General features: G+C 38.7%; 1 long non-coding RNA gene and 2 pseudogenes across 1 annotated transcript in view; 2 read left to right on the top strand and 1 right to left on the bottom strand.

The window, feature by feature from the left end:
* Positions 1-10,030: 10,030 nt before the first annotated feature.
* The window catches only part of LOC143673983 (uncharacterized), a 31,005-nt gene continuing 16,889 nt past the window's right edge, over positions 10,031-24,146 (bottom strand). Inside the window, exon 3 of the long non-coding RNA XR_013170799.1 lies at positions 10,031-11,440. This is a non-coding gene — a long non-coding RNA (uncharacterized LOC143673983). The remainder of the gene's footprint in view (positions 11,441-24,146) is intronic.
* On the top strand, positions 12,784-16,045 carry LOC143679762 (serine/threonine-protein kinase 17A pseudogene; annotated as a pseudogene).
* Positions 20,730-22,295, top strand: LOC143673951 (E3 ubiquitin-protein ligase makorin-1 pseudogene; annotated as a pseudogene).

The following is a 24,146-nucleotide window of genomic DNA, read 5'->3' as shown; positions in this document are numbered from 1 at the left end:
TTCTTACCTGCCATGCCAGACACCTGGGTTCAATTCACAGTGCATGCTCATGCAAAAGTAAATAAATAAATAAATAAAAATAACTAGGTCCCAGGAAGCTCCTGTTGGTCCTTAGCCAGTTCCCAGAGGAACAAACTGGACCCAGTTACATGAGTTAATTGGAATTTGGCCACTATTATGTGAATATATCATAAAAAGAGGGGAGGGAAATGCATGTAAGCAGTTAAAGAAAGAAAGAGGAGAAACTTAGGAGAAAAAGAGAGAAAAGAATCTTATGAGAGAGGAAGAGCACCTCATCAGAATCTTAAGCTCTGCTATGGATCTTAACTAAGAAGACTCTGAATGCTGTCCCCAAGATTGCTATAGATTTTTACTAATGAGAGTTAAAATGCTGCTTCTGAAACTCTCCAGCACTTCTCTTCAGGTGTTAGTGCCATCTTATCTGGTGATGTAACTATGCCTTATTTTTGAAGACTTTTTATATTACTATCTTTTAATTATTTTCTTTAATTACTTTCCTAACAAAATTTATATTTATACCACTGAAGTCTGTGTTGTCTGCAATTCTGAACCTATAAGTTAAATGGTGACAAATATCACGTTGCCTTTCATGTGACAAAATTGGCGCTGTGAGCAGGATTTGAATTTCAGTATGGCTTCATGGTGGTGAAGGCCAGTAAGACAAGCTATAGAAAATTTGTGCAGAAAATTTGCACTATGTTCTTCTGAATATTATAATGCTTTATTAGGACCATTCTTGATAGACCAAATTTGCTGGTTTCCTGTCCTTTTTTTATGCAGAATACTTTGAATTCAAATGCTTTGTCTTCCTAGTTTGTATTTTCTAACGCTATAAGACATTTGGGAATTTTTAAGTCAGTGACCCCTCTTCAAAATTTACTTGAAATAGATTAATGATGAGCCATAAGCTTTGGACATGGATTAGGAGATAATTTCATTTTTTGAAAATATCCTCTAAGCTCAAAGTAAAGAACCAAGAAATCCCAGCATTGGATGATTTATCTTCCTCCTAACTTGCAAAGGAGTGGGCAAAATGTACAGGACTCTATGAAGATTGGGGGAATAGAATTAAACAGGGGAAGTCTATTCAGGCTGCTCTGTGTCTAGAAAACATTCCATTAGAAAAAGGGAAAGAAATTATTGGAGTGTACTGAAGAGGATGGGCTTTGTTAATGAACATAGGAAAATGTGTGAACAGAAAGATTGAGCAATCCCTGAAATAAATGAATTATGAAAAGGAATTGACAGAATTACAGGAAAACTGTCCATGCTGCAGAATCAAAATTTTGTTTTGGAAAATCAAATTTGTAATTATCAGTCAGTGGCTTGGAAGGCCGCAGTCCATGTGGCCCAATATAAATATAAAAAGAGGCAAGGTAAAGCAAACAAGGGGAAAGTACATATGGTACTAGCCACTGCCACTGCTAGTTGGGACCCTGATAAGTGGGATGGTAATGTGTGGAATGAGGCAGATGATGAAAAAAATGGAAATATCCTCCAAAAAATAGGAACTGGCCCAATACAAAGGCAAAATGAAGAGAAACAGGGCAATCAGGTTACTTTCAAAACCACTATAAAAGAACAAAAAATAACTGACATTCTTAGGCATTTTACTCAGAAAACTGGTCAGCCATTAGTTACCTGGATGGCCAGAATTGCTGATGCAGGGGCTGGAAGAGTGGTGCTGGACTATGCTAATTGCATAAAACTTGTAGGAATTAGCACCAATCCCTTAATACAAACTGCTTTGCAAGAGTTTGGTCGGCAGACTGGAAAAAGTTCTAACTTGCTGGTATTGGCTGCACAAAGGTGTAATGAGCACTGCCCTGCTGACACTATATGGCCATGAAATAATCAACCCTGGTACACTTTGTGAGATGCTATACAGAAATTTAAAAAGGAAGTTATGAAGTCAGCAATTGTACTGGGAGAGGCTGACACATAATACCTTCTCCCTGTCAATGCTTCACAGAGAAATGCTATCATTAAGGCAGCACCTCCAGCATACAAACACTTGATAATGACTTTATTATTAGGAGAAAACACTTAACAATGTCTTAAATAAAATGGCAGAGCTGGGAAACATGGGAGGCTGGAATACAGTGGAAGGAAAGGCCAAAAGATACAAAGGGAAATGGTTCCCCAATACCAGTAACAAGATTTCCCACAGAGAAATGTTCCAAGCCCTGTTGGAAGCTGGGGTCAACTGAGAAAGTATTAACGTTTTGTCAGATAATGAGATAAAGAGAATGTATGAAGAAAAATGTAAACCAAGTTATAATCATAAAGTGAATAGTGCTCCTACTCCTGGCAAGGCAGAAGACCTGTGTTCAGCTCCCTTGGCACCTCTGTACCCTCATTTAGTCCCTTTCTTCCAGACAAGAGGATTAGACCAAACCCCATTTTCTTTGGTCCAAATCTGTGGCTCCCCTTTGGTTTTATGTTTCATATTTTTTAATTGGGAAGCTGTTTAATATTGAGAAACTCCTTGCTTGCAAGTTTTATCCTTACAGCTTTTTAAAAAAGTCTTAATATGTGCCATTAATTCTTATTAAGAATTGTATATTAATGTTTCAAATATGCATTGACTAACATTATTCTGACAAATTTGATTTTGATGGTAACTGTATGTCATAACTGTTTGCTTGAAGTGATGACTTAGGTATGAAGGATGTAAAGAATGTGTTTTTACTAAAAGGAAAAAAAAGTAATTTTGTCCTAAGATAAAATGAATGGATGTTACAGAATAAGGAAATGTAAGACAAATCCTGAACAGATATTGTAAGTTGCTGAAGGTTTGTGGAAAAGGAAATTATGGTCAAAGTTAGGAAAAGTTTTAAGCAAACTAAAAGGGAAGGTATTGGAAGTAGTACCTGAACCCTTTAGTATCTACCCTCCCTTACATGAGTTTGAGCCAGGGGACTTGGTGTAGGTAAAAGACTGGAAAAAAGGCTCCCTCCAGCCTCAATGGAGAGGTCCTTACCATGTTGTTTTAGTAACCCCAACAGCTGTCAGAGTCATGGAAATTATCCCGTGGATTCACCATTCTCGGGTCAAGAGGGCCAGAGCAGACGACCCCTAAGAGTGCCCCCTGATCCTGAACACCTGATGCGCATCATTCTCTGAAAGCCACCGCACCCCTCTCCATTGCAGCTGAGATTAGCTGACCAGCCTGTGGTCATTAGCCTGAAGCCCAAATGACCATCGTTGCCCTGCTCTAGCTCACTGGAAGCAGCTAGTCAATGCACAGCTGAAGCCTGAGAGACCTCCGGGCCCTGCCTCAGTCACCCCGAAAGCTGACTGATCTGCACATGGCTGAAGATTAAGGAATCGATGCATGGACATCCTGGCCTGTTGAATCTGTGAACTAATAGTTTTTTCATGCTCTTTGTGTTTGTCTTTTGCTTAGCAGTTTTAGCCCTCCTGGAAATAGGTCACCTGGAGTTTTTCCCGAAAACCAACTTTACTCTAATTTGGTGGGATCCCTGTTACCCAGGTAACTTCCCTCTTCTTAGCCACTGCCCAGAGTGTGTCTCCATTCCTTCCCTGAGGCTAATTGTACTTTCATTTGGTGGCACTTCCTGTAGCCAGCACCATGTGCCTCACTCCTCTGTTTCTGCTCAGCATGGCCATAAGCCCTTTCAAGGGGAATGACATATGCCAGGCATGCCTCAAGACCACCTATGTTGGGGAAAAGGTGAAAACTATAACCAATATTCATGCCAGAGCAGTTCTCAGACCAGCATTATTCTGTATGCACCCTAAAGGAAGGTCCCCCAGTATTCTATAATCCCACCTCAACAGGTTCAGTAATGTTGTTTTTGCTACTCTAGGGTGGCAAAGCTATTGCCATAACCCCCAGAAAGGGAAACAGTTCCCAAGTCCACCTGACCTTCAACACATGTAAAGTTTTACCCCCCACCCAATCCTACACCTTTCCAGGTGCAGTCCTCCTGGTAGTGCAATACATATGAGATCAGGGGGTAGCTCTTGGCTATGCTGAGGTGGAGGCCTCCTGGGAGCTTGTGCCATGCACTTTGTCTCTTTCCCAGAGCTATGAAGTGGGCCCTCAATGGAGGTAAAAACCTGGGTTCCCCAAAACATGTAACCAGAGCTGGGGTCCCACCAGAAGGTGAGGGAATTCCAAGGCAGGTGCTGGGTGTGGAGGCCAGGGGACATAAACTGTTGAGGAAACAAATAGGACCCTCTTGGGGTCATTGCCTCTCCCTCACTGCACACCTCACATCACCCTGCTTGGCCCCAGAGGATGGCTGGTTAACCAAAGACAGTTTAGATTCCTCAGGGAAGGAACAACCTAAAACAGACACAATCATGAAGGGGCCATCAGGAGAAAACTTATGGCCAACAGAGGTGGGGCCTAGACTCTCACTACCCCAACTTTTCAAGGGACTAAACCGTGCATGGCTACCCTGTTTCCCATGCCCAGCTCAAATCAGACATACCAACACCTGCAACAAAAAGAGAATGAGATATAGGTGATGCTATTGCCCACTGGCATGGGCAAGCATCAAAGGGGGGAATGTAGCAGGCAGCCCCTGTTTGCCCAAGTCATTTCTTCTCACAGCAGGCAGGCCCCTGTTTACTCAGGTCACTTCCCCTTTGAGAAGTCTCCTTGCCCCAGGGATGTTTAAATCTGTACCTAGGCAGGATAGGAAAAATTCCTGTAGAGACCCCTCCCTTCCGTACACTGACGCATAGCTAAGTGCTTCCCTTAAAACCCTGTAACAACCCCTGTTCAGGGATCAGACTTTCAGAGGCTACTCAGCTGAGCCCTATGGCCATAGATGAATAAAAACCTACTTCCTGAAACTTCAGAGCCTCGACCCTGGTTTGTTCTGTTTCCGCATAACGTTTCTGGAGGTTTGCAGCCTTGTCCCTGGTTTCATGCAGCAATATGAATGAAGCTGATTTGGATAGGACTAAGATAAAAAATGACATAGTCCATATTTTGAAACTTCAATTTCTGTGTGAGACCAAAGGAAGGGATGCTTATTTAGTGCGAAATTTATATTTGGGGTAATACATTATCTAATTTAACTTGTATGATCAGTTTATTTGAACACCACAATTACTTGGAATCTTGAATAGGGTGTGAGGCCTTGTTGGTTTGTATATGTTAATGTGTTGCCACAATATACCCCAGAGTAATTTTTGGCAGAGAATAAAAAAGTATTTGCAAATCCCCTTGGGAGATTGGGGAGAAAGGAGGAAATATTCAGTTACCCATTTGTGGAATTCCTGATATTCTTGTAAGCAGCAGGAACAACCAATTCAATAAGCTGAGCCCTTGATCTTGGTGCTCATCCCTATGAAACTTATTCCTGTGAAGGAGAAGCTAAGCCTAGTTATAATTATGCCTAAGAGCCTTCCTCAGAGAATCTCTTTTGTTGCTCAGAAGTGGCCTCTCCGTCTAAACCAACTTGGCAGGTGAACTCACTGCCTTCCCTGCTACATGGGACATGACTACCAGAAGTGTAAATCTCCCTGGCAATGTGGGACATGACTCCTGGAATGAACCAGAACCTGATACCATGGGATTGAGAAAGCCTTCTTGACCAAAAGGAGAACAGAGAAATGAAGCAAAATAAAATTTCTGTGGCTGAGAGATTTCAAATAGGGTCTAGAGGTTATCCTGGAGGTTATTCTTATGCATTATATAGATATCCTTTTTAATAAGAAAGAAAATCAAAGCATCAGCAAGGTGATGTTTTCTCCCCAAACACTGTAGAATTCTGGGGATGGCTGTATGGACCCTTGGTCCTTGGTTTTTCTGTCACATGGTGGCCTCTCCTGGCTTCTCTCTCTCCTTTTGACTTTCACTCTACCTATAAGGGACATCAGTAATCTAGATTAAAGCCCGACTTCATTCAGTGCAGCCACACTTTAACTGAAATAGCATCTTGAGGAAATCTTATTTACAAAGGATCCACACCCACCCGAACGTGGACCAAAGCCAAGAACATGTCCAAACTGGGATACACAATTCAATCTAACTTAGTTTTTAAAAATTTGTGTTTATGAGTGAAATTGGCCTATAAATTTCATTTTTATTCTGTTGTTGATGGGGTTTAGAATCCAAGTTTTGAAAATCTCACAAAAGGAGCTTACAGTGTTCACATCTTTTTTACCCTTAGAAAAGTTTTTATGTAAGGATAGAGTTAGGTGTGTGATAAAATTCGCCAGTAGAGCTATCTAGTCTAAAATCTTTTGTGAAAAAGTTTTAAATAACTTTTAATTTTTAAAGCCATTTAAAACATAGAAGACAATTCAACTTTCTATTTTTTCTTATGTCAGCCTTGATAAGTTGTAGTATTTTTAAAGTTTTTCCTCAATTTTGGTATAGCATAGATGTAAAATATATGGATTCTCTTCATGACCTTGGATAAGTTGTTTAACCCTCTGCCTCAGTTTTCTCATCAATAAAATGGGCATAATAGTAGAAATGGGCAGCTTCTGATGCTCTCTTTATCCAGGTTATGGACAGATGAATAACAATAAAGACAAAAATAAATGAATAACAAGAAGGGTAAGTAGTAGAAAATATTGATTATATTGAAATACTAGTGATCAATGAGAGGGAGGGTAGAGTTGTATGGGATGTATGAGGTTTTCCTCTTTTCTTTTTATTTCTTTTTCTGGAGTGATGCAAATGTTCTAAATATGATCATGGTGATGAACACACAGCTATGTGATGATATTGTGAGCCACTGATTGTATACTTTGTAAGGACTGTGTGTGTGAAGATATCTCAAAGTATTTTTTTAAATATAGGACAGGCATAAAGATAAACAGGCAGACTATTGGGACAGAAATGAAAGTCCAGAAATTAACCTGCACATCTCTATAAATTATTGTTTTATTAGAGAAGTTGTAGATTTACAGGAAAACCTTGCATAAAATACAGAGTTCCCATATACCAAGCTCTTATTGATACCATGTATTGGTGGTACATTCATTACAACACAGGAAAGTATATTTTTATAATTGTACTTATGATAGTTATGCTCAGTTGTCAACTTGGCTTGGTGATTGTGCCTGCTTTTTCTGTTGCTATGGACTTTACCCATCAGCATGTGAATTTCCTCTATGACTGATTACATCTGAAGTGGAGTAAGGAAGTGCCTTCTGCCATGAGTGACATTCAATTTAAGCAGCTGGAGAATTAATCAGAAGAGTTTGAAGAAAGAGAAGCAGCTTGACACAGCTCTCCAGTGCTTTGGTTAAGAGCCACTTTGTAGAGAAATCCTGGGCAAGTTCTGAAATTCCTTGGGCTGGTTTTACCAAGTTTATCTAGCACCCTGTCATGGTTAGGTTCATGCATCACCTTGGTGGTACCTGTTTGTCTGGTTGGACAAGTGCTGGCCTGTCTGTTGCTATGAGGACATTTCACAGAATTAAATCATGATCACGTCACCTGCATCCACAGCTGATTCCATTCATAATCAGCCAAGGGGAGTGTCTTTTGCAATGAATGATGCTTAATCTAATCACTGGAAGCCTTTTAAGAAGGATTTGGAAGCAACAGGCTCTCTTCCTGCTTTGGCCAGTGAGCCTCTCCTATGGAGTTTATCCAGACCCTCCATCGAAAACTTCAACTTCATAGCCTGCCCTGCAGATTTTGGACTCTATGTTCCCATGGTTACATGAGACACTTTTATAAATTTTATACTCATGGATATTTCCTGTTGATTCTGTTCCTCCAGAGAATGCTAACTAATACAGGTACCTATGGGTGTCTGGGGCACCGGACTGTAGTGTGCTTGGCATGTCAAGGTTCATGGAACCCAGCCCTCCTGCAGGGAATACCCATGGCCAGACTGCGTGTGCATGTGCTGGAAGAAGGATATGTGACTGAGCCTGTCAGTCCCAGTCAAAAGCAGAGGCCTCTATGGATTGTCAGGGACATAATTTATAAGAAGGAAGAGAGGGTGTGCTGGTTTGAAAGGAAGTATGCCCCCTAAGAAAAGCCATGTTTTAATATAAATCTCATTTCTTAAAAGTAGAATAATCCCTATTCAATACTGTATATTTGAAACTGTAATGAGATCATCTCCCTGGTTGATGTGATTTAGTTAAGAATGGTTGTTAAACTGGATTAGGGGATGACATGTCTCCACCCATTTGAGTGGGTCTTGATTAGTTTCTGAAGTCCTATAAAAGAGGAAACATTTTGGAGAGGGAGACTCAGAGAGAGCAGAGAATGCTGCAGCACCATGAAGCAGAGAGTCCACCAGCCAGCGACCTTTGGAGATGAAGAAGGAAAATGCCTCCCAGGGTGCTTCATGAAACAGGAAGCCAGGAGACAAAGCTAGCAGATGACACCATATTTGCCATGTGCCCTTCCAGCCAAGAGAGAAGCCCTGACTGTGTTTGCCACGTGCTGTCTCACTTGAGAGAGAGACCCTGAACTTCATCGGCCTTCTTGAACCAAGGTATCTTTCCCTGGATGGCTTTGATTGGACATTACTATAGACTTGTTTTAATTGGGACATTTTCTCAGCCTTAGATCTGTAAACTTGCAACTCATTAAATTCTCCCTTTTAAAAGCCATTCCGTTTCTGGTATATTGCATTCCAGCAGCTAGCAAACTAGAACAGAGGGGCACTAGGGGAGAAGGAGTAGAATCAGGGAGGACATTAGTTCTCATAACAAAGCACATAAGAAAATAAATTTAGATGAGCTAAATATTTAAATATTAAGAATAAAAGTAATAGAAATACTAAAAGAAAACATAAGGGAATTGTATCAGTCTGGAGTCAATCAGTAATTTAAACAGGGGAAGTTTAATATAAGGAATTATTAAGCTATGATGGGAGACATAGTAGATATATGGAATTTGAAGCTAAGAGGCAATCAATTGATAACTGGCACAGAAATATTTTTAGACTCTCTGAATACTTTTCTTGGCATATAGAAACTGTAAAAAAAATGATAGATATAATTATATAAAATAGAAGACTTTTACATCGTAAAGGGTATCATTAAAATAGTTAACTATTTGCAACAATTATAAGAGTTGATATTCTCTATTATAAAGGGCTCTAATAAATTAATTTTTAAAATCCAAGGACACCAATTGGCAATTTAAGCAGAAATATAAAACATATGAAAACATACAGATGCTCAGTAATACCCTCATCAAATAATTTTAAAATTGCAAATTAACAATAGCAGATGATAAGAACTTACTTAATACTAACTGAACGAATCATTTTTGCATATCAGATTTCCTAACTTTAAAAATGTTGGTAATACCCAATATCGGCCAGGGTGTAAAGAAACAGGCACTCTCAAATATTGTTCCTGGTGGTGCAAATCTTCTGGAGGACAATTTGGAAATGTATGAAAAGCCATTTAAATGTGCATATAATTAACATAGAGACTCTACTTCAAAAAACTTGACAAGTATGCATAGAATTATATACAACATTGCAACACTGCTTTTAATTGAAAAGAAAAAAAAAGTGTACCCATCAATAAAGGTTGGGCAAAAAATTATGGTAACAGTCACAGACTGGAATACTAGACAGCTATCAGAAACAACATGGAAAACTGCCTACAATTTAGTAAGTAAATGATGCATTACAGAACAGCTTGTATATGATTCCATTTTAATTGAAATATCATGGTTACATTAATATATAACTATACATAACATGTGTGTATGTGTGTGAAAGGAAATATACCCAAGAAATGTAACTGTCAACAGGGTGGAATTTCAAGGGGCTTTCAACTCACTTTTACTTTGTATATTTCTGTTTATCTGGATTTTGCAACAAGACCCATTATTTTTGTAAAAAAAAAAAAATTGCTCATTTTAAAGCAATATAGAAACATTAAAAAAAAATATGCCCCCAAATCTCACCACCTAGAAAATCTCAAATGAAAAATATTTCTTACATCTATTTACTGGAAGATAAAATTATAAACAGATATAGGACTGTATGGTCCATATTATTCTTTCTTTTTTTAGAAAACAAATGCCAATATTAAAAATATGCATCCAGACATGCTAATGACTACATTCAATATGAATTTCTTAAGCACTCCAATCACAGTCAGAGATTGCCAGCCTGAATGAAATTGTAAGCTCCAATATGTACTGTCTAAAAGAGACACACCTTAATTCAAAGACAGAAATAGTTTAAAGTAAAATGAAAAAAATGATAAACCATTTGAACAGTAAACATCAGACAACTTGAGCAGTTATATTAATATCAAAGTAGAATTTATGACAAGAAATATTACTATTGACAAAGAGGGGTATTTAATAATCATAAAAAATTCAATACATCAGGAAAATATGACCATTGCAAATATGGGCATAATTCACAACTAAGCCTCCATATATATGAAGTAAAAATTGACACCTTATCTCAGACGTAAGCAGGTAAACAAGGAGGGGCAAGGCTACTGCCTCTGATCTCCTCCAACTGAGTTGCTTACACTTTATGCTGCTGAGGGTGACAGCTTTAATCACAGCTGTTTTTTTGTTTGTTTTTTTTAACTTTTTTATTGTATAATATAACATATACACAACGCAAAGAAATAAAAAAGCAATGGTTTTCAAAACACTCTTCAACAAGTGGTTACAGGACAGATCCCAGAGTTTGTCATAGGCTACCATACAATACTCATATTTTTCCTTCTAGCTGATGCAGAATATAAGAGGTTAGAGGGCTTAATACCTTTTTACCATTACAGTCGACTTTTTTTCCTTCTTTTTTTTTTTTGTGAAAAAAACATATATACAAAAAAGCTATAAATTTCAAAGCACAGCACCACAATTAGTTGTAGTGGTCCACATTATTTTAAACTAGAAGTTGTTACAGTGGAGTCACATCATATGCATATTTAACTTACTTGCATTTAGTTTATTTAATATTAACTGTACATACATAATAAAGAGGGAGGAAGAGAAAGAAAAAAAAAACAATTTGGCTAGTAAAGGATAATTCTATGTGCTATTCCACTCAGGGAGCTTATATGTCAAATAGTGAGACAGAAGACCTCAATCGTTTGCTCAATTGGTCTCAATTTTTATGAGTTTATCATGCCAGTGCTTTCTAAATCAAAATAAAAACAAGATAAACAGCAATTTTAAATCATTCACTAGCTACACTAAAAAATAAAAACAGGTGAAAAAAACTGAATACATTTTATTTAATCCAATGTATCCAAAATATCATTTTAACACGTAATCAACATTACCACCCACAATTGGGTGGGTCACATCTCCATGGAAACAATCAAAAAGCTCCCACCCAGCAATATTGAATGAGGATTAAAGAACTTGGCTTTTCTGGGGTAATGTTCTCCAGGAAGCTGTATATTCTCTGAATCAGCATCCACTGTATGGTACTGTTTCTCGCATAGCCAGGATCCGTGGGTCCAAGAACTAAGGGGTGGAAATGGGAGTGTTACCACTCAGGAAAAATTTTGCTTCCTGTCCCTACGACCTTCAGCTCTGCTGGTCTGCAGGTTTTAGTTCCAAAAGGAGGAGTGCTTCCACCAGGAGAAACAATAATAATTCCATTGAATTGGAATCTAAGACTGCCACCTGGTCACTTTGGGCTACTCATGCCCCTGGATCAACAAGCCAAGAAAGGGATTAAATTATTGTCTGGGATGATTGACCCTGACTATCAGGAGGAAATGGGACTGCAACTATACAATGGAGGTAAAGAAGAGTTTTCCTGGAATATAGGAGATCCCCTAGGGTGTCTTTTAGTACTACCATGCCCTGTGATTAAAATCAATGAAAAACTGCAACAACCTAATCCAGGTAGGACTACCAATGGCTCTGAAACTTCAGGAATGAAGGTTTGGGTCACCCCACCAGGCAAAGAACCATGGCCAGCTGAAGTGCTTGCTGAGGGTAAAGGGAACATGGAATGGGTAGTAGAAGAAGGTAGTGATAAATATGAACTATGACCACATGATCAGTTACAGAAACAAAGCCTCCAATGCTGTTTTGTTCATGTTATACTATTTAAGTTGTAAGTTATCAAGTTTAAGAATGAATATTATCCAAGGACTTGTACCCTATTCTGGGGAGATTTAATGTGTTTCCGGTTATATGCAGGACAGTTGAGTATTGTTAGGTAAAAGAAAAAAATGTGTCTTTTATTGTTTTCTATTTAGAAATTAGGTATGGTTTAAGGTGATGTGTATAGCGGCCAAGCTGACAAGGCTATCATGGTCAGGTTCATGAGTCACCTTGGCCAGGTGGTGGTACCTGTTTGTCTGGTTGGGCAAGTACTGGCCTGTCTGTTGCTATGAGGACATTTCATAGAATTAAGTCATGATCACGTCAGTTACATCCACAACTGATTCCATTTGTAATCAGCCAAGGGGAGTATCTTCTGCAATGAGTGATGCTTAATCTAATCACTGGAGGCCTTTTAAGGAGAATTCAGAAGACATAATTTCTCTTCCTGCTTTGGCCAGCGAGCCTCTCCTGTGGAGTTCATCCAGACCCTCCATTGGAATCTTCAGTTTCACAGCCTTCCCTGTGGATTTTGAGCTTTATGTTTCCACGATTACATAAGACACTTTTATAAATTTTATATTTATGGTTATTTCTTGTTGATTCTAACTAGTACACACCCTGAAGTAATTTTAAACTTACTGTTCTTCTTTTTTCTCCAGGCCACTGGGACATGCCAGAGTTGACCAGAGTGTCCCTCAACTGACCCAAAGAAGTGATGTCTTAAGTTCCATGTGACTGCAGGGGAGGGGATGGCAAACAAATCAGCCAGCACAGATGAAGATATTGGAACTGGCTTATTGGTTGGGTGTCCTTAGACCCAAACTCTGCCCAAATGGAAACTCTCCCTGGCAGGTCAACCCATCCTAGGTGAACACATTTCCCCTGGATCTCCATCCATCAGTCTCCACCACTTCATCTCTTCCCATCCCCATAAAACCTCTCCCCCAACTAGGGTTGTACTCTCTAGCTCCCATCTGGAAAGGAGACTTGTTTGAGCTGCTCAGATAGCAAATGAGCCTGAGAGGCTGAAAGTAGCCAAGCATGTGGTCCCTGGGCTCTGAAAAACAGTATCTAGAATGGACAACAGTTTAAGGGAGAGCAAGCCCTGGCTAGATTGACCCCTTAGGAGGTGGCACAGAAAGGAAGTCACAGAGAAAGGATACTAAGAGGACAGAGTCTATGGGAGAGGTGAAACCACTGAGACACTGGGGATGAGGGAAAAGACATTTAAAAAAAAAAATTATTAGAGAAGCTGTAGGTTTAACACTTTGCATTAATGTGGTATATTTGTTATAATTCATGAAATAATTTTCTAATAAATGATGGACTATGTACATCAACCATAGTACATCATACACAACAGGATTCACTGTATACAGTCCTACAGTTTTTTCTTTTAATTTTTATTCTAGTAACATATATACGACTTAAAATGTCCTCTTTTAGCCACATTCACATATATAATTCACTGCTAATACCATTTACAATGTTGTGCTAAAATCACAACCATCCATTTCCAAAATGTAACAATCAGTACAACCAGAAATTCTGTATTATTTAAGCATCAACTCCCCATTCTCTACCCCCAACCCAGCCCGTTAACCTATATTCTAGATTCTTACTCTATGAGTTTGCTTATTCTAGTTATTTCATATCAGTGAGATTATACAATATTTTTCCTTAAGTGTGTGACATGTTTCACTTAATATGATGTCTTCAAGGTTCGCCCATGTTATTGCATGAATTAGAACATCATTCCTTTTTAATGCTGAATAATATTCCATTGTATGAATATACCACATTTTTTCTTTTCCATTCATCAATTGATGGACACTTGGGTTGCTTCTATCATTTGGCAATTTGTAAATAATGCCACTATGAACATCAGTGTGCAAATATCTGAGTCCCTGCTTTCAATTCTTTGAGGTATATGCTGAGTAATGGGATTGCTGGATATATGATAATTCTGTGCTTAGCTTTCTGAGGAACCACCAAACTGTCTTCCACAGCAGCTGCCTCATTTTACATTGCCATCAACAATGAATGAGGATTCTTATTTCTCCACATCCTCCCCAACAAATTTGTGATTTTCTGTTTTTTTAATAATTGCCATTCTAGAGGGTGTGAAGTGGTATCTCATTGTGATTTTGATTTACATTTCCCTAACAGATAATGATGTTCAGCATCTTTTCATGTGCTTTTAAGCCATTTGTATTTCTTCTTTAGAGAAATGTTTATGCAACCCTTTTGCCCATTTTTAAATTGTCTTTTTATTGTTGAGTTGTAGGATTTCTTTATATATTCTGGACATTGAACCTTTATCAGATATGTGGCTAACAAATATTTTCTCCTATTCAGTAGTTTGTCTTTTAACTTTCATGACAAAATCCTTTGATGAACAAAAGTTTTTCATTTTGATAAGGCTCCATTTATCAATTATTTTCTTTTGTTGCTGTGCTTTGGGTGTAGCATCTAAGAAACCATTGACTAACACAAAATCCTGAAGTTCCGTCCCTATATATTCTTCTAGGAGTTTTATAGTCCCGGCTCTTATATTTAGAGCTTTGATCCATTTTGATTTCATTTTTGTATAAGGGTACTCTTTCATTCTTTTGCATATGAATATCCAGTTCTCCTACCACCATCTGTTGAAGAGACTATTCTTTCTCAGTTGAGTGGACTTGGCAGTCTTGGTAAAAATCAGTTGGGCAGTCAGAGGGTGTCAGGGGAAGGACAGTGGGTGGCGGGAGGTTCCTCCAGGAGGGGCCAAGTTTCGGAACGATTTCACCCACCTGAAGCCCAGAGCAAGTCCAGCAGCAGGAGAGGAAGTGCTCCTGAGCACCGTAATCCGTTTTGGGAAGCCAGGCAGCAGCAGTTCCTCTACCATCGCCTCGGACTCAGCTGGCTGCCCAGTATGGAACGCTAGGCCACTGGCTGCTGACGGGAGATACTCGCTGCTTTGCACAACAAGCCCTTCCAAGGCGGTTCCAGCCTGATCCCCAGCTGGTAGCGGCAGCCGGGGGAAATTTGCAGGGGTGAGGAAATGTATAAAGAAAGAATCTGGAAACGAATTTTCAGCAAAGTTTATGAGAAAAAGAAGAAAAAGCCAAGGCTGTCGGATGGAAATAATTCATGAGACTGCTGTACTTGAACTAGCACAGAATAATCCTTGGGTCATTTATTTACAAGAAGTCTATGAGATTCCATCAGAAATTATCTTGGTTCTGGAATACACTGCTGGACATGAAATCTTTGACCAGTGTGTTGCACAAGGGTAGAAGCCTTTAAAGAAAAAGATGTTCAGAGACTCTTGAGGCAAATTTTAGAAGGCATTTGCTTCTTACATGCTCATGTTGTAGTTCAACTTGGTTTGAAGCCCTGGAATATGTTGCTGACAAGTGGATCTCCATGGTGACATTAAGATAGTTGATTTTGGCCTTTTGAAAGGCTCAGGGAAATTATGTGAACTCTTGAATATGTGGCTCTTGAAATTCTTAACTATGATCCTATTAGCATGGAAACAGATATGTAGAGGGTTGGAGTACTAACATAAGCCATGCTAAAGGGCTATCACCCTTTTTAAGCAATAATAAGCAAGAAACATTCTTGAATATTTCAGAGATGAATTTCAGTTTTCCTGAGGAAGAATTTGATATTGTGCCTGAGCCAGCTATTGACTTCATCAAGTCACTTTTAGTTAAGAAGTGTGAAGATCCAGCCACTACTGAAGAATTTCTAAAACATCCTTGGTTAACTTCACATTCTTTCAGAGTGAAAGGTGACTTAGAAGAAGCAAATGCCCTCCAAGAAGCTGATTCGTGCCTGAAATTAATTCAGTTACTGAGAAATTAGACACAGAGGAATCAATTGTAACAGAGGGAATTAATTGTAGTTACTTCATATACTTTAAGACAGTATGAAAAAGAGAAAATTAAGCAAAATGCCATTTCCAAACAATGTAAATTTGAGGAGACTTTGCTACAAGAAATTCCAGTAGAATTTGTCTACTGAGCAGTATTTCATTTGAGAACTTTAAAGTCAGTAAGTATGAGTCCTACAACTTTGCTCTTTTTCAAGATGTATTTGGTTATTCAGGACCTCTTATCCTTCCACGCAAATTTCATGATTGACTTTTCCATTTTTACAAAGTAGGCTATTGGAATTTTGATTGGGGTTGCATTGAATCTGTAAATCATTTTGGGTAGAATTTATATCTTAACAATGTCAATACATGAGCATTCCCTTTATTTAGATCTTTGATTTTTTAACATTTATTTTATTATAAAATACATATACAAAAAAGCAATAAATTTCCAAGTACATTTAACCAAGTAGTTATAGAATAAAATTTAAAGTTTGGTATGGGTTACAGTTCCACAATTTTTCATTTTTTTCTTCTAGCTATTTCAAGACACTGGAGATCAAAAGAAATATCAATATAATGATTCAGCAGTCATACTCATTTGTTAAGTCCTATCTTCTCTGTTATACTCCTGCTTCTTTCTTTTTTTGTATGTGTGAAAATAAGATATATACAGCAAAGTTTTCCCTGTATCTTTACATGCTCGATTAAATTTATTCCTAGATATTTGATTCTTTCAGTTGCTATTGTAAATAGAATTTTTAATTTTCCTCCTCAGATAGTGTATAGAAACACTACTGATTTTTTTATGTTGATCTTGTACCCATCACTTTGCTGAATTCACTTATTAGCTCTAACAGCTTTGTTGTAGATTTTGGGGGGACTTTCTATATGTAGGATCATGAGATCTGCAAATAGTGAAAGTTTTACTTCTTCTTTTCCAATTTTGATGACTTTTATTTCTTTTTCTTGCCTTATTGCTCTAGCTAGAACTTCTAGCACAATATTGACGAATAATAGTGACAGTGGGCATCTTTGTCTTGCTCCTGGATCTTAGAGGGAAAGTTTCAGTCTTTCATCATTGAGTATAATCATAAGTTTTTCATATATGCCCTTTATCATGTTGAGGAAGTTTCCTTTGATTCCTACTTTTCTAAGTGTCTTTATCAAAAAAGGATGCTGGGTGAGTGAAGTTAGCCAGACACAAAATGATAGATACTGTATGAGTCCACTTTTATGACCAGCATAAAGGTATAATCAGAGGCTTATAATACAGAAGATAAGGGACTTGGAGATCCATAGAAGCTAGAGATGGATGAACTGTTAGCTGAAGAGGTTGAACCCCAATGTAAGGGAATAGATAGGAGCAAAGATGATTCTCTAGTGGGTCTAAAAGTAATATTACCTTATTGAAGATGAACAAGATTGAAAGGGGTTGTATAGACCTACGTGTTTCACTGACTCACATTAGGAATATGAATGAGTTCTCATAAGAATTACTTCAAAGATATGATTCTTGTATAAAGAGTGTTTAAGTCCAAGGTACAGGGGGAAAATTGAGCTATCATCAGAAGGAAATCATCAGCACTACTGCAGCAACAGCAGAGGTAAATAATGGGGTGAGGGACAAGAGTTAAGAGGAGGTTTAGATTTCCTATTTGGTGAGGGTATGTTTACTGGTTGTCTGTCTCTTGAGGATAATGAAATTATCTAAAATTGAGACTGTTGAAGGACTGTGTTTTTTTGGACCCTCTACATGATGCCTGATGAATGCAGGTGGCTGAAGAATGCACTGATGGAGAAGTAGATTGGTGAACGATGCTGTATACTTATGAATGAAGGCTGTGCTGCTACAAAAAGAGACAATGTCATGAGGCATGCAAAGATGTGAATGAATATGTGGGACATTTGGTGAGACAAAATAAGCCAGAAACAAAAAACAACAATGGTATGGTCACCTTTAGAAAATGCTTATAAGAAAACAGGGGCCTGGATTGTAAACTTTTAGAGCAAACACATTAAATCCGGAGTGGTGATCATTATTTCTGGATTTTGAGAGGCTTTTTTAAATATATATAACCTGATATTTAGAGATGAAAATGAAGCCGAACAGGTTTGGGTTAAAGTAATTGAGAGCATAGGGGTAAGGAAGATAATGTCTTTATTTTAGAACCACACATACTCTTTGAGACCAATGGAAGAAAGGTTTATCTGATCTGGAACTGAAATTTTCTGTACTGCATAATCTAATTCAACCTATCTATATAGCTCATTTGAACATCTGAAACACAGAAATCACAGAATAAGAAAGAGATCCTTTAATCCTGTATAGATTTTTGTAATGCCTGGAAACATCCTAGAGTATATTAAGCAGATAATCAAAAAGTATTGACAAAGTCCCATGAAGGAGGGGAGAAAGAATATGGAACTATTAAACCTTACCGTCAAGGAATCCCCTGATATTGTGTCAAACTTTAGGGACACCCAAATCAATAAGCCAGGCCCTTGATTATGAGACTTACTCTTGTGAAGCTTATGTAGGTAACACAGAAACTTAGATTACCTACATGCATGCCTAAGAGTTTCTTCTGGAGGACCCCTGTTGTTGCTCAGAGGTGGCCTCAGTCTCTCTAAGCCCAATTCTGCAAGTGAAATCACTGTCCTCCCCACTACGTGCGACATGACATCCAGGGTGAAAGTTTACTTGGTGATGAGGGAGATGGCCCCCAGGGATGAATCTGGACCTGGCACCATGGTATCAACAATTCCATCCTGATCAAAAGGGGGGAAAGAAGTGTAATTAATCAGTGCAAGAGAGTTCAAATAGAGTCAAGAGGCTACTCTGGAAGTTGCTCTTCTGCAAGCTTCAGGTAGACCTTGCTACCTATCATAACCTGCCAACCCCCAACCAGGAGCATTCCAACCAATCCTAAAGAACACCTAGGGCAAGATAAAAGATTTCACAAGGATTCCAGGCACTAGAGTAACTTTTCAGAAACCTACAACTTCCAAATGGGTCCCTGGTCCAGATAAGTCCTGAAACCTAGCGTGGCCTCTCCAGAACATCAGATAGTTCCATCTCCTTACCCCATATTAATGACAGACTCTTCTAATATCAAAAGTTTAGTGTTGCCATAGCCCAAACATCCCCAAAGAGAGGTATGGAAAGATCAAAGGTGATGGTGGAATTATACATAGAAGATAGGACTTAACAAATGAATATGAATGATGAATCATTAAATTGATATCTCTTTTAGTCTCCAGTACTTTAGAGCAGCTAGAAGTAAAAACCTGAAATTGTGAACTTGTAACCCACGTTAAAGTCTGAAATATTTTCTACAACTAAATATGGTGCTGTGCTTGGAAATTTATAGTTTTTTTTTGTATTTATGTTATTGTTCACAAAAAAAGAAGAAGGAAAAAACTCGATTGTGATGATAAAAAAATATTTAAGCCCTCTAGCCTCCTATATTCTGAAGCAGCTAGAAGGAAAGATATGAGAGGATTGTATGGTAGCCCATGACAAACTCTGGGATCTGTCCTGTAACCACTTGTTGAAGAGTGCTTTGAAAACTATCGCTTTTTTATTTCTTTGCTTTGTATATATGTTATACTATACAATTTTTTTAAAGTTAAAAAAAATGCTAGATTTTGTCAAATGCCTTTTCTGTGTCAATTGAGAGGATCATCTGTGTTTTCCCCTTTGTTTTCTTAATGTAGTGTATTATATTGATTTTCTTATGTTGAACCACCCTTGCATATCTGGGATAAATCCCACTTGATCATGGTGTGTAATTCTTTTAAAGTGCTGTTGTATTTGATTTTCTAATATTGTGTTGAGGATTTTTGCATCTATTTATAAAAGAAACTTGGCCTGTAATTTTTTTTTTATTGTATCTTTATCTGGCTTTGATGTAAGGGTGATGTTGGCCTCATAGAGTCAGTTAGGAGTCACAGGACTGTTTGCTAGAACTCACCTGTGAAACCATTTGATTTTAAGCTTTTCCTTGTTGGTTTTTGATGACTGATTTAATCTTTTCCTATAATTATTCTGGTGAGATCCTCTGTTTCTTCTAGAGTCAGTGTAAGTTATTTACGTATTTCTAGGAATTTGCCCATTTCATATAGGTCATCTAATTTATTGGCATACAGTTGTTCATAGCATTTTTATGATCCTTTTTATTTCTGTGAGGTGAGTAGTAACATCCCCCTCTCATTTCTCATTTTGGTTGAGTCCTCTTTTTCACTCTGTCAATCTAGTTAAGGGTTTTTCAAAGAACTGTCTTTTGATTTTGTTAATGCTTTCTAGTTTTTATTCTCTGTTTCATTTTATCCTGCTTTAACCTTTGTTATTTATTTGTGATTAATCTTGTTATTTCTCTTCCTCTGTTTTAGATTTAGTTCGCTATTCTTCTTCTAGTTTCTCCAGGTATGCATTTGGGTCTTTGATTTTAGCTCTTTCATTTTTTTTAATGTAAGCATTTAGGACTGTAAATTTCCCTCAGCACTGCCTCCGCTGCATCCCAAAAAGTTTTTATTTTTGTGTTCTTGCTTTCATTTGTCTCAAGATATTTGCTAATCTCCCTTGTAGTTTCTTCTTAAAACAACCCACTGGTTGTTTAAAAGTGTGTTCTTTAACTTTCATACATTTGTGGATTTTCCAGTTCTGTTTCATTCCATGATGATCAGAGATGATGCTTTGTATAATTTCATCTTTTAAAATTTACTAAGGGCGCAGCAGACCGGCGGGGTGCGAACGGACTCCTCAGTCCCCTTCCCCTGCCCTGGCCGTGCTCTCCAAGAAGTCAGACCAGAACTATGCGATCCCGGAAGTTCCGGTGCCATGGCTGTGTGGGATAAGCAGTAATGGCCGAGGCTGCAGCTCCCGGAACAACGGCCACAACATCAGGAGCAGGAGCGGCAGCGGCGGCGGTGGCAGCGGCCTCTCCCATCCCTGTCCCCACAGTCACTCCCCGTCCCTGGGGGAGGGAGGAGGGGGAGGCGGTAGCGACGATGGCAGTAGCGGCCGCTGGACTAAACAGGTCGCCTGCAGATATGAACATAGCAAGCCACTGAAACAGGAAGAAGCAACTGCTGCAGATCTAACTGAAAAATCATCCCTTGCTGCTTCCTCAAGTCTCTCACCAGTAGTGGGACCGCTTGTTGAAATGAGTGGGGGTGAAGCTGAGTCAAGAAATTCAAACTTTGCAATGATAGCAACAGGAACAGAAGACTGGGTGAACGCCATTGAGTTTGTTCCTGGGCAACCCTACTGTGGCCGTAGTGCCCCTTCCTGCACTGAAGCACCCCCGCAGGGCCCAGTGACCTAGGAAGATTCAGAGAAAGAGCAAACCGCTGTGGAAACAAAGAAGCAGCTTTGCCCCTATGCTGCAGTGGGAGAGTGCTGATATGGGGAGAACTGTGTGTATCTCCATGGAGATTCATGTGATATGTGTGGGCTGCAGGTCCTACATCCAATGGATGTTGCCCAGAGACCCCAACATTTAAAATCTTGTATTGAGGCCCATGAGAAGGACATGGAGCTCTCATTTGCTGTCTAGCGCAGTAAAGACATGGTTTGTGGGATCTGCATGGAGGTTGTCTATGAGAAAGTCAACCCTAGTGAGCGCCACTTTGGAATTCTCTCCAACTGCAACCATACCTACTGTCTCAAGTGTATTCGCAAGTGGAGGAGCGCTAAGCAATTTGAGAGCAAGATCATAAAGTCCTGCCCAGAATGCCGGATCACATCTAACTTTGTCATTCCAAGTGAGTACTGGGTGGAGGAGAAAGAAGAGAAGCAGAAACTCATTCAGAAATACAAGGAGGCATTGAGCAACAAGACGTGCAGGTATTTTGATGAAGGACGTGGGAGCTGTCCGTTTGGAGGGAACTTGTTTTTACAAGCATGCTACCCTGATGGCTGGAGAGAGGAGCCACAGAAACAAAAAGTAGGAACATCAAGCAGATACTGGGCCCAACTAAGAAACCACTTCTGGGAGCTCATTGAGGAAAGAGAGAACAGCAATCTCTTTAACAACGATGAAGAGGTTGTCACATTTGAGCTGGGCGAGATGTTGCTTATGCTTTTGACTGCAGGTGGGGATGATGATCTGACAGACTCTGAAGATGAATGGTACTTGTTTCATAATGAACTGGAAGATTTTTATGACTTGGATCTATAGCAACTTTCAGTGGATTATGAACTGGTCTGCTGAGCCTCAGACAGTAGTTATTACCTGTGGTGGTGTGGCAGTGCCTGTGTTTCTCTCCTAGGCAGGCCTATCAATTCCAGGTGCAGTTGTAATAATTTTTACCCAGGGTCTGTCTTCTCAATCCCTCACCTTTCCCCAAGGAGTGTGTTGTTTTCTGATTAAAAAGTTATAAAAAATAAATCTTAAAGTTAGTTTTTTTGTAATATGAATTTAACTGTCAGACAGTTAGTGTAGGTTTGTTGCGCCATCTGTTTTCAACCGGATTCTCACAGTTCTAGGATAGTATTAATGGACTTTCCACACTCATTTTGAGGACTCTAGGTTCAAAAAAAGCATTGGTTGTGCTTTGGGGTCTGAAAATAGGGGTGATGAGTGAAGGGAAATGAACTGGCAAGTAGACTTCGGCTACAGACTTCAGAGGTGGATATTTAAGGTTCCTGGTGAAATCTGCATATTTGTGTTTTTATATCTGATCCATAACCTGTAATCCCCACCACATGCACTTGTTCTGTGGTTTTGGTCTCTTGTTCAATTGCACAGGTGTAATACTACTGGGTAACCAGAACCAGGGGTGAATGTGTTGAGATTTTTACCATGTTTAGAATGATAGGAAAATTGTGAAAGAACAGATTAAAAGATATAGTGGCATAAAATAAATGCTAAATTGAAAGTTAACTTCCAAGGGTGGATAGACTTGGCATGTGTGAGCGTGAGTGTGTGATAAGTTTTTCATTCCTACATAGATGCCATATTCTTAGCCTTAGTAGGAAACTTGGTTTAGTGATTTCAGCATAGTGTGGAAGATAGATCTTAAAGGACAAAGTAGTATACTGATATTGGTGGTACTTAATATAGCACTGCTAGCTTGTTCTGTCTTTAGAAATGGGGTTAGCCATAGAGGTTTAAACCTCCTGGTTATCCCATATATTAACAGAAGTTAGTTCTCGGATACACACAGTAGTATTTAATGTTTTCTAATCTCCTAGTCTTTCCAGTCCAGCCTTTTTTTGAAAAATCTTTGTCCTTGTTTGAGGGGTTTGGTCGGATTTCTGTGTTTGTTTTTGTGGGTATTTTCCTCTTTCCATCGCTGAGCTTTGCAGGAGACAGATGTGATTCAAAACTATGTTTCTAAGTTTTTCATTGTAGTGGAGTTATTGGTTTGCAATAATCAGTCATACTTTTCCACTAATGGAAGAGGAGTTGGTCATCTACTAGACAAGCTGAAGTTAAGTCTTTAGAAGAATTCTTTAATTGGAAATTTTAGCTTTGCATTTTGTTGCTCTATTTCCTGAAAATAGCTTGGAGATACTTCTGATTTATCCATCTACTGCTTTGATTCCGTGGATCCCACTCATTCTTTCATTCTAAGAGTAAACAAGTAATTGTTGCAGAGGTCTCTGTGCTTTGCAGCTGCCCTTTTGTAAGAAGCACTTTTCCCAAATAAAACAATTAAAAAATTTTTATTGAGACTTGTTTTGTGACCCAGTATGTGGTATATTCTGGAGAATGGTCCATATGCATTTGTGGAGAATGTATACCCTACTGTTTTGGGGTGCAGTGTTCTGTAGACATCTGTCTAGTTATATTATCAAATTATTCAAGTTCTCTGTTTCCTTACTGATCATCTGTCTAGATGTTTTATGTCTTAGAGTAGTGTGCTGAGGTACACAACAATTATTGTAAAGGTGTCTATTTCTCCCTTCAGTTTTGCCGGTGCTTATCTCATGCATATTGGGGCACCATGGTTAAGTGTGCAAATATTTATGATTGTTATTTCTTCTTGGTGGATTGACCCTTTTATTAATATATAGTGTTCTTCTTTGTCTTTTGTAACAGCTTTTTATTTAAAGTCTACTTTGTCCAATCTTAATATAGTTACCCTAGGTCTTTTTTGGTTACTATTTGCATGTATTTGTTTCCATCCTTTCACTTATTTGTGTCTTTGGATCTAAGGTCAGTCTCTTGTAAACAGCATATAGTTGGATCGTATTTTTTATCCACTCTGCCAATCTGTGTCTTTTGACTGGGGAGTCAA

The sequence above is a fragment of the Tamandua tetradactyla genome, chromosome 1 (genome assembly GCF_023851605.1).
Source record: "Tamandua tetradactyla isolate mTamTet1 chromosome 1, mTamTet1.pri, whole genome shotgun sequence".
Lineage (NCBI taxonomy): Eukaryota > Metazoa > Chordata > Mammalia > Pilosa > Myrmecophagidae > Tamandua > Tamandua tetradactyla.
The sequence above is the reverse complement of the archived record's forward strand: the minus strand, read 5'-3'. Positions and strand labels throughout refer to the sequence as shown.